The following is a 14,305-nucleotide window of genomic DNA, read 5'->3' as shown; positions in this document are numbered from 1 at the left end:
TAATTTACCTATTTTTCACTATTTCTTTATCTATTTTTTCTCTAATTTATTTACTAATTTTTTCTCTGTTTATTTACCTATTTTTTCCTCTAATTTATTTATCTATTTTTTTCTCTAATTTATTTACCTATTTTTTCTCTATTTATTTACCTGCTTTGTTTTCTCTATTTATTTACCTTTTTCCCCTCTATTTATTTACCTATTTTTTTTAATTAGCTATTTATCTCTATTTATACACCCATTTTTTCTCCAGATAATTTACCTATTTTTTCTCTACTTATTTTCCTATTTTTTCTTTATTTGTTTACCTCTTTTGTTTTCTCTACTTATTTACCTATTTTTCTCTGTTTATTTACCTATTTTTCCCTATTTTATTTACCTATTTTTTCTCTATTTATTTACCTATTTTTCCCTATTTTATTTACCTATTTTTTCTCTATTTATTTACCTCTTTTGTTTTCTCTATTTACTTAACTATTTTTTCTCTATTTATTTTCCTATTTTTCTCTATTTATTTACCTGTTTTGTTTTCTCTATTTATTTACCTATTTTTCTCTAGTTATTTACCTATTATTTCCTCTATTTTATTTACCTATTTTTTTATTTACCTTTTTTTCTTTGATTTATTTAGCTATTTATCTCTATTTATACAACTATTTTCTTTCTATATAATTTACCTATTTTTTCTCTATTTATTTTCCTATTTTTCTCTATTTATTTACCTCTTTTGTTTTCTCTACTTATTTACCTATTTTTCTCTGTTTATTTACCTATTTTTCCCTATTTTATTTACCTATTTTTTCTCTATTTATTTACCTATTTTTCCCTATTTTATTTACCTATTTTTTCTCTATTTATTTACCTCTTTTGTTTTCTCTATTTACTTAACTATTTTTTCTCTAGTTATTTACCTCTTTTTTCTGTATTTATTTACCTACTTTGTTTTCTCTACTTCATTACCTATTTTTCTCTATTTATTTGCCTATTTTTTTCTATTTACTTACCTATTGTTTCTCTAGTTATTTACCTATATTTTCTCTCATTTATTTTCCTATTTTTTCTCTGTTTAGTTACCTATTTTTTCCTCTAATTTATTTACCTATTTGTTTATTTACCTTTTTCCTTTGGTTTATTTAGCTATTTTTCTGTATTTATACACTTTCTTTCTCTAGTTTATTTACCTATTTTTTATCTATTTATTTACCTATTTTTCTCTACTTATTTACCTCTTTTTTCTCTATTTATTTACCTATTTTTCTCTATTTATTTACCTCCTTTGTTTTCTCTATTTATTTACGTTTTTTTCCATCTATTTATTTACCTATTTTTTTTAATTAGCTATTTTTCTCTATTTATACACCTATTTTTTCTCTAGTTTATTTACCTCTTTTTCTGATTTTTTTTACCTACTTTGTTTTCTCTACTTCATTAACTATTTTTCTCTGTTTATTTACCTATTTTTTCCTCTAATTTATATACCAATTTTTTTATTTATCTTTTTTCCTTTGGTTTATTTACCTATTTTTCTCTATTTATACACCTATTTTTTCTCTACTTATTTACCTCTTTTGTTTTCTCTATTTATTTACCTATTTTTCTCTAGATAATTTAAATATTTTTTCTCTATTTATTTACCTATTTTTTCTCTATTTATTTTCCAATTTTTTCTCTATTCATTTACTTTTTTCTATTTATTTACCTCTTCCTTTCTCTAATTTATACACCTATTTTTTCTCTAGATGATTTACCTATTTTTCTCTATTTATTTCCCTATTTTTCTCTATTTATTTACCTCTTTTGTTTTCTCTATTTATTTACCTATTTTTCTCTAGATAATTTACCTATTTTTCTCTATTTATTTACATATTTTTTCTCTAGATAATTTATCTATTTTTTCTATATTTATTTACCTATTTTTTCTCTATTTATTTTCCAATTTTTTCTCTATTCATTTACTTTTTTCTATTTATTTACCTCTTACTTTCTCTAATTTATACACCTATATTTTCTCTATTTATTTACCTATTTTTCTCTATTTATACACCTATTTTTTCTCTACATAATTGACCTATTTTTCTGTATTTATTTCCCAATTTTTTCTCTTTTATTTACCTCTTTTGTTTTCTCTATTTATTTACCTATTTTTCTCTAGATAATTTAAATATATATTCTCTATTTATTTACCTATTTTTCTCTATTTATTTTCCAATTTTTTCTCTATTCATTTACTTTTTTCTATTTATTTACCTTTTTCTTTCTCAAATTTATACACCTATATTTTCTCTATTTATTTATCTAGTTTTCTCTATTTATTTACCTATTTTTCTCTTGATAATTTAAATATATATTCTCTATTTATTTACCTATTTTTCTCTCATTTATTTTCCTATTTTTTCTCTGTTTATTTACCTATTTTTTCCTTTAATTTATTTACCTATTTTTTTATTTACCTTTTTTTCTTTGATTTATGTAGCTATTTATCTATATTTATACACCTATTTTTCTCTAGATAATTTACCTATTTTTTCTCTAATTTATTTACCTATTTTTTTCTCTAGTTTATTTACCTATTTTTTTATTTACCTTTTTTTCTTTGATTTATTTAGCTACTTATCTATATTTATACACCTATTTTTTCTCTAGATAATTTACCTATTTTTTCTCTATTTATTTTCCTATTTTTCTCTATTTATTTACCTGTTTTGTTTTCTCTATTTATTTACCTATTTTTCTCTAGTTATTTACCTATTTTTTCCTCTAATTTATTTACCTATTTTTTTATTTACCTTTTTTTCTTTGATTTATTTAGCTATTTATCTCTATTTATACAACTATTTTCTTTCTATATAATTTACCTATTTTTTCTCTATTTATCTTCCTATTTTTCTCTATTTATTTACCTCTTTTGTTTTCTCTACTTATTTACCTATTTTTCTCTGTTTATTTACCTATGTTTCCCTATTTTATTTACCTATTTTTCTCTATTTATTTACCAATTTTACTCTATTTAGTTACCAATTTTTTCTCTAGTTATTTACGCATTTTTCTTTCTCACTAATTTACCTATTTTTTCCTCTAATTTCTTTACATATTTTTTTATTTACCTTTTTTTCTTTGATATATTTAGCTATTTATCTCTATTTATACACCCATTTTTTCTCCAGATAATTTACCTATTTTTTCTCTACTTATTTTCCTATTTTTTCTTTATTTGTTTACCTCTTTTGTTTTCTCTACTTATTTACCTATTTTTCTCTGTTTATTTACCTATTTTTCCCTATTTTATTTACCTACTTTTTCTCTATTTATTTACCTATTTTTCCCTATTTTATTTACCTATTTTTTCTCTATTTATTTACCTCTTTTGTTTTCTCTATTTACTTAACTATTTTTCTCTAGTTATTTACCTCTTTTTTCTGTATTTATTTACCTACTTTGTTTTCTCTACTTCATTACCTATTTTTCTCTATTTATTTGCCAATTTTTTTCTATTTACTTACCTATTGTTTCTCTAGTTATTTACCTATATTTTCTCTCATTTATTTTCCTATTTTTTCTCTGTTTAGTTACCTATTTTTTCCTTTAATTTATTTACCTATTTGTTTATTTACCTTTTTCCTTTGGTTTATTTAGCTATTTTTCTGTATTTATACACTTTCTTTCTCTAGTTTATTTACCTATTTTTTATCTATTTAATTACCTATTTTTCTCTACTTATTTACCTCTTTTTTCTCTATTTATTTACCTATTTTTCTCTATTTATTTACCTCCTTCGTTTTCTCTATTTATTTACGTTTTTTTCCATCTATTTATTTACCTATTTTTTTTAATTAGCTATTTTTCTCTATTTATACACCTATTTTTTCTCTAGTTTATTTACCTCTTTTTCTGAATTTTTTTACCTACTTTGTTTTCTCTACTTCATTAACTATTTTTCTCTGTTTATTTACCTATTTTTTCCTCTAATTTATATACCAATTTTTTTATTTATCTTTTTTCCTTTGGTTTATTTACCTATTTTTCTCAATTTATACACCTATTTTTTCTCTACTTATTTACCTCTTTTGTTTTCTCTATTTATTTACCTATTTTTCTCTAGATAATTTAAATATTTTTTCTCTATTTATTTACCTATTTTTTCTCTATTTATTTTCCAATTTTTTCTCTATTCATTTACTTGTTTCTATTTATTTACCTCTTCCTTTCTCTAATTTATACACCTATTTTTTCTCTAGATGATTTACCTATTTTTCTCTATTTATTTCCCTATTTTTCTCTATTTATTTACCTCTTTTGTTTTCTCTATTTATTTACCTATTTTTTCTCTAGTTATTTACCTACTTTGTTTTCTGTACTTCATTACCTATTTTCTCTATTTATACACCTATTTTTTCTCTACCTAATTTACCTATTTTTCTGTATTTATTTACCTATTTTTTCTCTATTTATTTACCTGTTTTTCTCTATTTATTTACCTATTTTTTTTCTAGTTATTTACCTCTTTTTTCTGTATTTATTTACCTACTTTGTTTTCTCTACTTCATTACCTATGTTTCACAATTTCTTTATCTATTTTTTCTCTAATTTATTTACAAATTTTTTCTCTGTTTATTTACCTATTTTTCCCTCTAATTTATTTATCTATTTTTTCCTCTAATTTATTTACCTATTTTTTCTCTACCTAATTTACCTATTTTTCTCTATTTACTTCCCTATTTTTTCTCTATTTATTTACCTCTTTTGTTTTCTCTATTTATTTTCCTATTTTTTCTCTATATATTTACCTATTTTTTTCTCTCATTTATTTACCTATTTTTGCTCTGTTTAGTTACCTATTTTATCCTCTAATTTATTTACCTCTTTTTTCTGTATTTATTTACCTACTTTGTTTTCTGTACTTCATTACCTATTTTTCTCTATTTATACACCTATTTTTTCTCTACCTAATTTACCTATTTTTCTGTATTTATTTACCTACTTTTTTCTCTATTTATTAACCTCTTTTGTTTTATCTATTTATTTACCTATTTTTCTCTAGATAATTTACCTATTTTTTCTCTAGTTTATTTACCTCTTTTGTTTTCTCTATTTATTTACCTATTTTTTCTCTAGTTATTTACCTCTTTTTCTGTATTTATTTACCTACTTTGTTTTCTCTACTTCATTACCTATTTTTCTCTATTTATTTGCCTATTTTTCCTCTAAATTATTTACCTATTTTTCTCTATTTATTTACCTATTTTCTGTATTTATTTACCTCCTTTGTATTCTCTACTTCATTACCTATTTTTCACAATTTCTTTATCTATTTTTTTCTGTAATTTATTTACAAATTTTTTCTCTGTTTATTTACCTATTTTTTCCTCTAATTTATTTATCTATTTTTTCCTCTAATTTATTTACCTATTTTTTCTCTATTTATTTACCTCCTTTGTTTTCTTTATTTATTTACCTTTTTTCCCTCTATTTATTTACCTATTTTTTTTAATTAGCTATTTTTCTCTATTTATACACCTATTTTTTCTCTACCTAATTTACCTATTTTTCTGTATTTATTTACCTATTTTTTCTCTGTTTATTTACCTATTTTTTCCTCTAATTTATATATCCTTTTTTTATTTACCTCTTTTCCTTTGGTTTATTTACCTATTTTTCTCTATTTATACACCTACTTTTTCTCTACCTAATTTACCTATTTTTCTCTATTTATTTCCCTATTTTTTCTCTATTTATTTACCTCTTTTGTTTTCTCTATTTATTTTCTTATTTTTTCTCTATATATTTACCTATTTTTGTCACATTTATTTACCTATTTTTGCTGTTTAGTTACCTATTTTTTCCTCTAATTTATTTACCTATTTTTTTATTTACCTTTTTTTCCTTGATTTATTTAGCTATTTTTCTGTATTTATACACTTATTTTTTCTCTAGTTTATTTACCTATTTTTTATCTATTTTTTTACCTATTTTTCTCTACTTATTTACCTCTTTTTTCTCTATTTATTTATCTATTTTTTCTCTATTCCTTACCTCCTTTGTTTTCTGTATTTATTTACGTTTTTTTCCCTCTATTTATTTACCTATTTTTTTTAATTAGCTATTTTCTCTATTTATACACCTATTTTTTCTCTACCTAATTTACCTATTTTTCTGTATTTATTTACCTACTTTTTTCTCTATTTATTTACCTCTTTTGTTTTATCTATTTATTTACCTATCTTTCTCTAGATAATTTACCTATTTTTTCTCTGTTTATTTACCTACTTTTTCTCTATTATATTTACCTACTTTTTCTCTATTTATTTACCTATTTTTCTCTATATATTTACCTATTTTTCTCTCTCATTTATTTACGTATTTTTCTCTGTTTATTTACCTATTTTTTCCTCTAATTTATTTACCTATTTTTTATTTAACTTTTTTTCTTTGGTTTATTTACCTATTTTTCTCTATTTATACACCTATTTTTTCTCTAGCTAATTTACCTATTTTTCTCTGTTTATTTACCTATGTTTCCCTATTTTATTTACCTATTTTTCTCTATTTATTTACCAATTTTACTCTATTTAGTTACCAATTTTTTCTCTAGTTATTTACGCATTTTTCTTTCTCACTAATTTACCTATTTTTTCCTCTAATTTCTTTACATATTTTTTTATTTACCTTTTTTTCTTTGATATATTTAGCTATTTATCTCTATTTATACACCCATTTTTTCTCCAGATAATTTACCTATTTTTCTCTACTTATTTTCCTATTTTTTCTTTATTTGTTTACCTCTTTTGTTTTCTCTACTTATTTACCTATTTTTCTCTGTTTATTTACCTATTTTTCCCTATTTTATTTACCTCTTTTTTCTCTATTTATTTACCTATTTTTCTCTATTTATTTACCTCCTTCGTTTTCTCTATTTATTTACGTTTTTTTCCATCTATTTATTTACCTATTTTTTTTAATTAGCTATTTTTCTCTATTTATACACCTATTTTTTCTCTAGTTTATTTACCTCTTTTTCTGAATTTTTTTACCTACTTTGTTTTCTCTACTTCATTAACTATTTTTCTCTGTTTATTTACCTATTTTTTCCTCTAATTTATATACCAATTTTTTTATTTATCTTTTTTCCTTTGGTTTATTTACCTATTTTTCTCAATTTATACACCTATTTTTTCTCTACTTATTTACCTCTTTTGTTTTCTCTATTTATTTACCTATTTTTCTCTAGATAATTTAAATATTTTTTCTCTATTTATTTACCTATTTTTTCTCTATTTATTTTCCAATTTTTTCTCTATTCATTTACTTGTTTCTATTTATTTACCTCTTCCTTTCTCTAATTTATACACCTATTTTTTCTCTAGATGATTTACCTATTTTTCCTATTTATTTCCCTATTTTTCTCTATTTATTTACCTCTTTTGTTATCTCTATTTATTTACCTATTTTTTCTCTAGTTATTTACCTACTTTGTTTTCTGTACTTCATTACCTATTTTCTCTATTTATACACCTATTTTTTCTCTACCTAATTTACCTATTTTTCTGTATTTATTTACCTATTTTTTCTCTATTTATTTACCTGTTTTGTTTTCTCTATTTATTTACCTATTTTTCTCTAGATAATTTACCTATTTTTCTCTATTTATTTACATATTTTTTCTCTAGATAATTTATCTATTTTTTCTATATTTATTTACCTATTTTTCCTCTATTTATTTTCCAATTTTTTCTCTATTCATTTACTTTTTTCTATTTATTACCTCTTTCTTTCTCTAATTTATACACCTATATTTTCTCTATTTATTTACCTGTTTTTCTCTATTTATTTACCTATTTTTTTTCTAGTTATTTACCTCTTTTTTCTGTATTTATTTACCTACTTTGTTTTCTCTACTTCATTACCTATGTTTCACAATTTCTTTATCTATTTTTTCTCTAATTTATTTACAAATTTTTTCTCTGTTTATTTACCTATTTTTCCCTCTAATTTATTTATCTATTTTTTCCTCTAATTTATTTACCTATTTTTTCTCTACCTAATTTACCTATTTTTCTCTATTTACTTCCCTATTTTTTCTCTATTTATTTACCTCTTTTGTTTTCTCTATTTATTTTCCTATTTTTTCTCTATATATTTACCTATTTTTTTCTCTCATTTATTTACCTATTTTTGCTCTGTTTAGTTACCTATTTTATCCTCTAATTTATTTACCTCTTTTTTCTGTATTTATTTACCTACTTTGTTTTCTGTACTTCATTACCTATTTTTCTCTATTTATACACCTATTTTTTCTCTACCTAATTTACCTATTTTTCTGTATTTATTTACCTACTTTTTTCTCTATTTATTAACCTCTTTTGTTTTATCTATTTATTTACCTATTTTTCTCTAGATAATTTACCTATTTTTTCTCTAGTTTATTTACCTCTTTTGTTTTCTCTATTTATTTACCTATTTTTTCTCTAGTTATTTACCTCTTTTTCTGTATTTATTTACCTACTTTGTTTTCTCTACTTCATTACCTATTTTTCTCTATTTATTTGCCTATTTTTCCTCTAAATTATTTACCTATTTTTCTCTATTTATTTACCTATTTTCTGTATTTATTTACCTCCTTTGTATTCTCTACTTCATTACCTATTTTTCACAATTTCTTTATCTATTTTTTTCTGTAATTTATTTACAAATTTTTTCTCTGTTTATTTACCTATTTTTTCCTCTAATTTATTTATCTATTTTTTCCTCTAATTTATTTACCTATTTTTTCTCTATTTATTTACCTCCTTTGTTTTCTCTATTTATTTACCTTTTTTCCCTCTATTTATTTACCTATTTTTTTTAATTAGCTATTTTTCTCTATTTATACACCTATTTTTTCTCTACCTAATTTACCTATTTTTCTGTATTTATTTACCTATTTTTTCTCTGTTTATTTACCTATTTTTTCCTCTAATTTATATATCCTTTTTTTATTTACCTCTTTTCCTTTGGTTTATTTACCTATTTTTCTCTATTTATACACCTACTTTTTCTCTACCTAATTTACCTATTTTTCTCTATTTATTTCCCTATTTTTTCTCTATTTATTTACCTCTTTTGTTTTCTCTATTTATTTTCTTATTTTTTCTCTATATATTTACCTATTTTTTGTCACATTTATTTACCTATTTTTGCTGTTTAGTTACCTATTTTTTCCTCTAATTTATTTACCTATTTTTTTATTTACCTTTTTTTCCTTGATTTATTTAGCTATTTTTCTGTATTTATACACTTATTTTTTCTCTAGTTTATTTACCTATTTTTTATCTATTTTTTTACCTATTTTTCTCTACTTATTTACCTCTTTTTTCTCTATTTATTTATCTATTTTTTCTCTATTCCTTACCTCCTTTGTTTTCTGTATTTATTTACGTTTTTTTCCCTCTATTTATTTACCTATTTTTTTAATTAGCTATTTTCTCTATTTATACACCTATTTTTTCTCTACCTAATTTACCTATTTTTCTGTATTTATTTACCTACTTTTTTCTCTATTTATTTACCTCTTTTGTTTTATCTATTTATTTACCTATCTTTCTCTAGATAATTTACCTATTTTTTCTCTGTTTATTTACCTACTTTTTCTCTATTATATTTACCTACTTTTTCTCTATTTATTTACCTATTTTTCTCTATATATTTACCTATTTTTCTCTCTCATTTATTTACGTATTTTTCTCTGTTTATTTACCTATTTTTTCCTCTAATTTATTTACCTATTTTTTATTTAACTTTTTTTCTTTGGTTTATTTACCTGTTTTTCTCTATTTATACACCTATTTTTTCTCTAGCTAATTTACCTATTTTTCTGTATTTATTTACCTCTTTTGTTTTCTCTAATTATTTACCTCTTTTGTTTTCTCTATTTATTTACCTATTTTTTCTCTAGATAATTTACCTATTTTTTCTATATTTATTTACCCATTTTTCTCTATTTATTTTCCAATTTTTTCTCTATTCATTTAATTTTTTCTATTTATTTACCTCTTTCTTTCTCTAATTTGTACACCTATATTTTCTCTATTTATTTACCTGTTTTTCTCTATTTATTTACCTATTTTTTCTCTAGTTATTTACCTCTTTTTTCTGTATTTATTTACCTACTTTGTTCTCTCTACTTCATTACCTATTTTTCACAATTTCTTTATCTATTTTTTTTCTAATTTATTTACAAATTTTTTCTGTGTTTATTTACCTATTTTTTCTCTAATTAATTTATCTATTTTTTCTCTAATTTATTTACCTATTTTTCTCTATTTATTTACCTCCTTTGTTTTCTCTATTTATTTACCTTTTTTCCCCTCTATTTATTTACCTCTTTTGTTTTCTCTATTTATTTACCTATTTTTTCTCTAGATAATTTACCTATTTTTTCTCTATTCATTTACCTATTTTTTCTCTAGTTATTTACCTCTTTTTTCTGTATTTATTTACCTACTTTGTTTTCTCTACTTCATTACCTATTTTTCTCTGTTTATTTACCTATTTTTTCCTCTAATTTATTTACCTATTTTTTATTTACCTTTTTTTCTTTGGTTTATTTACCTATTTTTCTCTATTTATACACCATTTTTTCTCTACCCAATTTACCTATATTTCTCTATTTATTTCCCTCTTTTTTCTCTATTTATTTACCTCTTTTGTTTTCTCTATTTATTTACGTATTTTTTCTCTAGTTATTTACCTCTTTTTCTGTATTTATTTACCTACTTTGTTTTCTCTACTTCATTACCTATTTTTCTCTATTTATTTGCCTATTTTTTTCTCTAAATTATTTACCTATTTTTCTCTATTTATTTACCTATTTTCTGTATTTATTTACCTACTTTGTTTTCTGTACTTCATTACCTATTTTTCTCTATTTATACACCTATTTTTCTCTAGATATTTACCTATTTTTTCCTTTAATTTATTTACCTATTGTTTTATTTACCTTTTTTTCTTTGATTTATTTATTTATTTATCTATATTTATACACCTATTTTTTCTCTAGATGATTTACCTATTTTTCTCTATTTATTTACATATTTTTTCTCTATTTATTTTCCAATTTTTTCTCTATTCATTAAATTTTTTCTATTTATTTACCTCTTTCTTTCTCTAATTTATACACCTATATTTTCTCTATTTATTTACCTCTTTCTTTCTCTAATTTATACACCTATATTTTCTCTATTTATTTACCTATTTTTCTCTATTTATTTACCTATTGTTTCTCTAGTTATTTACCTATATTTTCTCTCATTTATTTTCCTATTTTTTCTCTGTTTAGTTACCTATTTTTTCTCTAGATAATTTACCTATTTTTTCTATATTTATTTACCCATTTTTCTCTATTTATTTTCCAATTTTTTCTCTATTCATTTAATTTTTTCTATTTATTTACCTCTTTCTTTCTTTAATTTGTACACCTATATTTTCTCTATTTATTTACCTGTTTTTCTCTATTTATTTACCTATTTTTTCTCTAGTTATTTACCTCTTTTTTCTGTATTTATTTACCTACTTTGTTCTCTCTACTTCATTACCTATTTTTCACAATTTCTTTATCTATTTTTTTTCTAATTTATTTACAAATTTTTTCTGTGTTTATTTACCTATTTTTTCTCTAATTAATTTATCTATTTTTTTCTCTAATTTATTTACCTATTTTTCTCTATTTATTTACCTCCTTTGTTTTCTCTATTTATTTACCTTTTTTCCCCTCTATTTATTTACCTCTTTTGTTTTCTCTATTTATTTACCTATTTTTTCTCTAGATAATTTACCTATTTTTTCTCTATTCATTTACCTATTTTTTCTCTAGTTATTTACCTCTTTTTTCTGTATTTATTTACCTACTTTGTTTTCTCTACTTCATTACCTATTTTTCTCTGTTTATTTACCTATTTTTTCCTCTAATTTATTTACCTATTTTTTATTTACCTTTTTTTCTTTGGTTTATTTACCTATTTTTCTCTATTTATACACCTCTTTTTCTCTAGCTAATTTACCTATTTTTCTGTATTTATTTACCTCTTTTGTTTTCTCTAATTATTTACCTCTTTTGTTTTCTCTATTTATTTACCTTTTTTCCCCTCTATTTATTTACCTATTTTTTTTTAATTAGCTATTTTTCTCTATTTATACACCTATTTTTTCTCTAGTTTATTTACCTCTTTTTTCTGTATTTATTTACCTACTTTGTTTTCTCTACTTCATTACCTATTTTTCTCTGTTTATTTACCTATTTTTTCCTCTAATTTATTTACCTATTTTTTATTTACCTTTTTTCCTTTGGTTTATTTACCTATTTTTCTCTATTTATACACCTATTTTTTCTCTACCCAATTTACCTATATTTCTCTATTTATTTCCCTCTTTTTTCTCTATTTATTTACCTCTTTTGTTTTCTCTATTTATTTACGTATTTTTTCTCTAGTTATTTACCTCTTTTTCTGTATTTATTTACCTACTTTGTTTTCTCTACTTCATTACCTATTTTTCTCTATTTATTTGCCTATTTTTTTCTCTAAATTATTTACCTATTTTTCTCTATTTATTTACCTATTTTCTGTATTTATTTACCTACTTTGTTTTCTGTACTTCATTACCTATTTTTCTCTATTTATACACCTATTTTTCTCTAGATATTTACCTATTTTTTCCTTTAATTTATTTACCTATTGTTTTATTTACCTTTTTTTCTTTGATTTATTTATTTATTTATCTATATTTATACACCTATTTTTTCTCTAGATGATTTACCTATTTTTCTCTATTTATTTACATATTTTTTCTCTATTTATTTTCCAATTTTTTCTCTATTCATTAAATTTTTTCTATTTATTTACCTCTTTCTTTCTCTAATTTATACACCTATATTTTCTCTATTTATTTACCTCTTTCTTTCTCTAATTTATACACCTATAATTTCTCTATTTATTTACCTATTTTTCTCTATTTATTTACCTATTGTTTCTCTAGTTATTTACCTATATTTTCTCTCATTTATTTTCCTATTTTTTCTCTGTTTAGTTACCTATTTTTTCTCTAGATAATTTACCTATTTTTTCTATATTTATTTACCCATTTTTCTCTATTTATTTTACAATTTTTTCTCTATTCATTTAATTTTTTCTATTTATTTACCTCTTTCTTTCTTTAATTTGTACACCTATATTTTCTCTATTTATTTACCTGTTTTTCTCTATTTATTTACCTATTTTTTCTCTAGTTATTTACCTCTTTTTTCTGTATTTATTTACCTACTTTGTTCTCTCTACTTCATTACCTATTTTTCACAATTTCTTTATCTATTTTTTTTCTAATTTATTTACAAATTTTTTCTGTGTTTATTTACCCATTTTTTCTCTAATTAATTTATCTATTTTTTTCTCTAATTTATTTACCTATTTTTCTCTATTTATACACCTATTTTTTCTCTACCCAATTTACCTATATTTCTCTATTTATTTCCCTCTTTTTTCTCTATTTATTTACCTCTTTTGTTTTCTATTTTTATTTACGTATTTTTTCTCTAGTTATTTACCTCTTTTTCTGTATTTATTTACCTACTTTGTTTTCTCTACTTCATTACCTATTTTTCTCTATTTATTTGCCTATTTTTTCCTCTAAATTATTTACCTATTTTTCTCTATTTATTTACCTATTTTCTGTATTTATTTACCTACTTTGATTTCTGTACTTCATTACCTATTTTTCTCTATTTATACACCTATTTTTCTCTAGATATTTACCTATTTTTTCCTTTAATTTATTTACCTATTGTTTTATTTACCTTTTTTTCTTTGATTTATTTATTTATTTATCTATATTTATACACCTATTTTTTCTCTAGATGATTTACCTATTTTTCTCTATTTATTTACATATTTTTTCTCTATTTATTTTCCAATTTTTTCTCTATTCATTAAATTTTTTCTATTTATTTACCTCTTTCTTTCTCTAATTTATACACCTATATTTTCTCTATTTATTTACCTCTTTCTTTCTCTAATTTATACACCTATATTTTCTCTATTTATTTACCTATTTTTCTCTATTTATTTACCTATTGTTTCTCTAGTTACTTACCTATATTTTCTCTCATTTATTTTCCTATTTTTTCTCTGTTTAGTTACCTATTTTTTCTCTAGATAATTTACCTATTTTTTCTATATTTATTTACCCATTTTTCTCTATTTATTTTCCAATTTTTTCACTATTCATTTAATTTTTTCTATTTATTTACCTCTTTCTTTCTCTAATTTGTACACCTATATTT

The 14,305-nt window shown here is 21.2% G+C and overlaps 1 long non-coding RNA gene across 12 annotated transcripts; it reads right to left on the bottom strand.

Annotated features, from left to right (window-relative positions):
- Nucleotides 1-593: 593 nt before the first annotated feature.
- On the bottom strand, nucleotides 594-12,933 carry LOC143378282 (uncharacterized). 12 transcript variants are annotated; one of them, XR_013088078.1, is made up of 5 exons: nucleotides 8,758-12,933; nucleotides 8,090-8,163; nucleotides 3,501-6,401; nucleotides 1,005-1,818; nucleotides 594-793 (listed from the first exon to the last, which is right to left on the bottom strand). It is a non-coding gene; the product is annotated as an uncharacterized LOC143378282 (long non-coding RNA). The 12 variants fall into 12 exon arrangements; XR_013088068.1 differs by having other exon boundaries at nucleotides 594-1,818; XR_013088074.1 differs by lacking the exons at nucleotides 594-793; nucleotides 1,005-1,818 and adding an exon at nucleotides 2,370-2,723 and having other exon boundaries at nucleotides 3,039-6,401.
- Nucleotides 12,934-14,305: the final 1,372 nt, after the last annotated feature.

This window comes from Andrena cerasifolii, unplaced genomic scaffold (assembly GCF_050908995.1).
Source record: "Andrena cerasifolii isolate SP2316 unplaced genomic scaffold, iyAndCera1_principal scaffold2088, whole genome shotgun sequence".
Taxonomy (NCBI): domain Eukaryota; kingdom Metazoa; phylum Arthropoda; class Insecta; order Hymenoptera; family Andrenidae; genus Andrena; species Andrena cerasifolii.
Note: the sequence above shows the minus strand (reverse complement) of the source record. Positions and strands in the feature narration are given on the sequence as shown.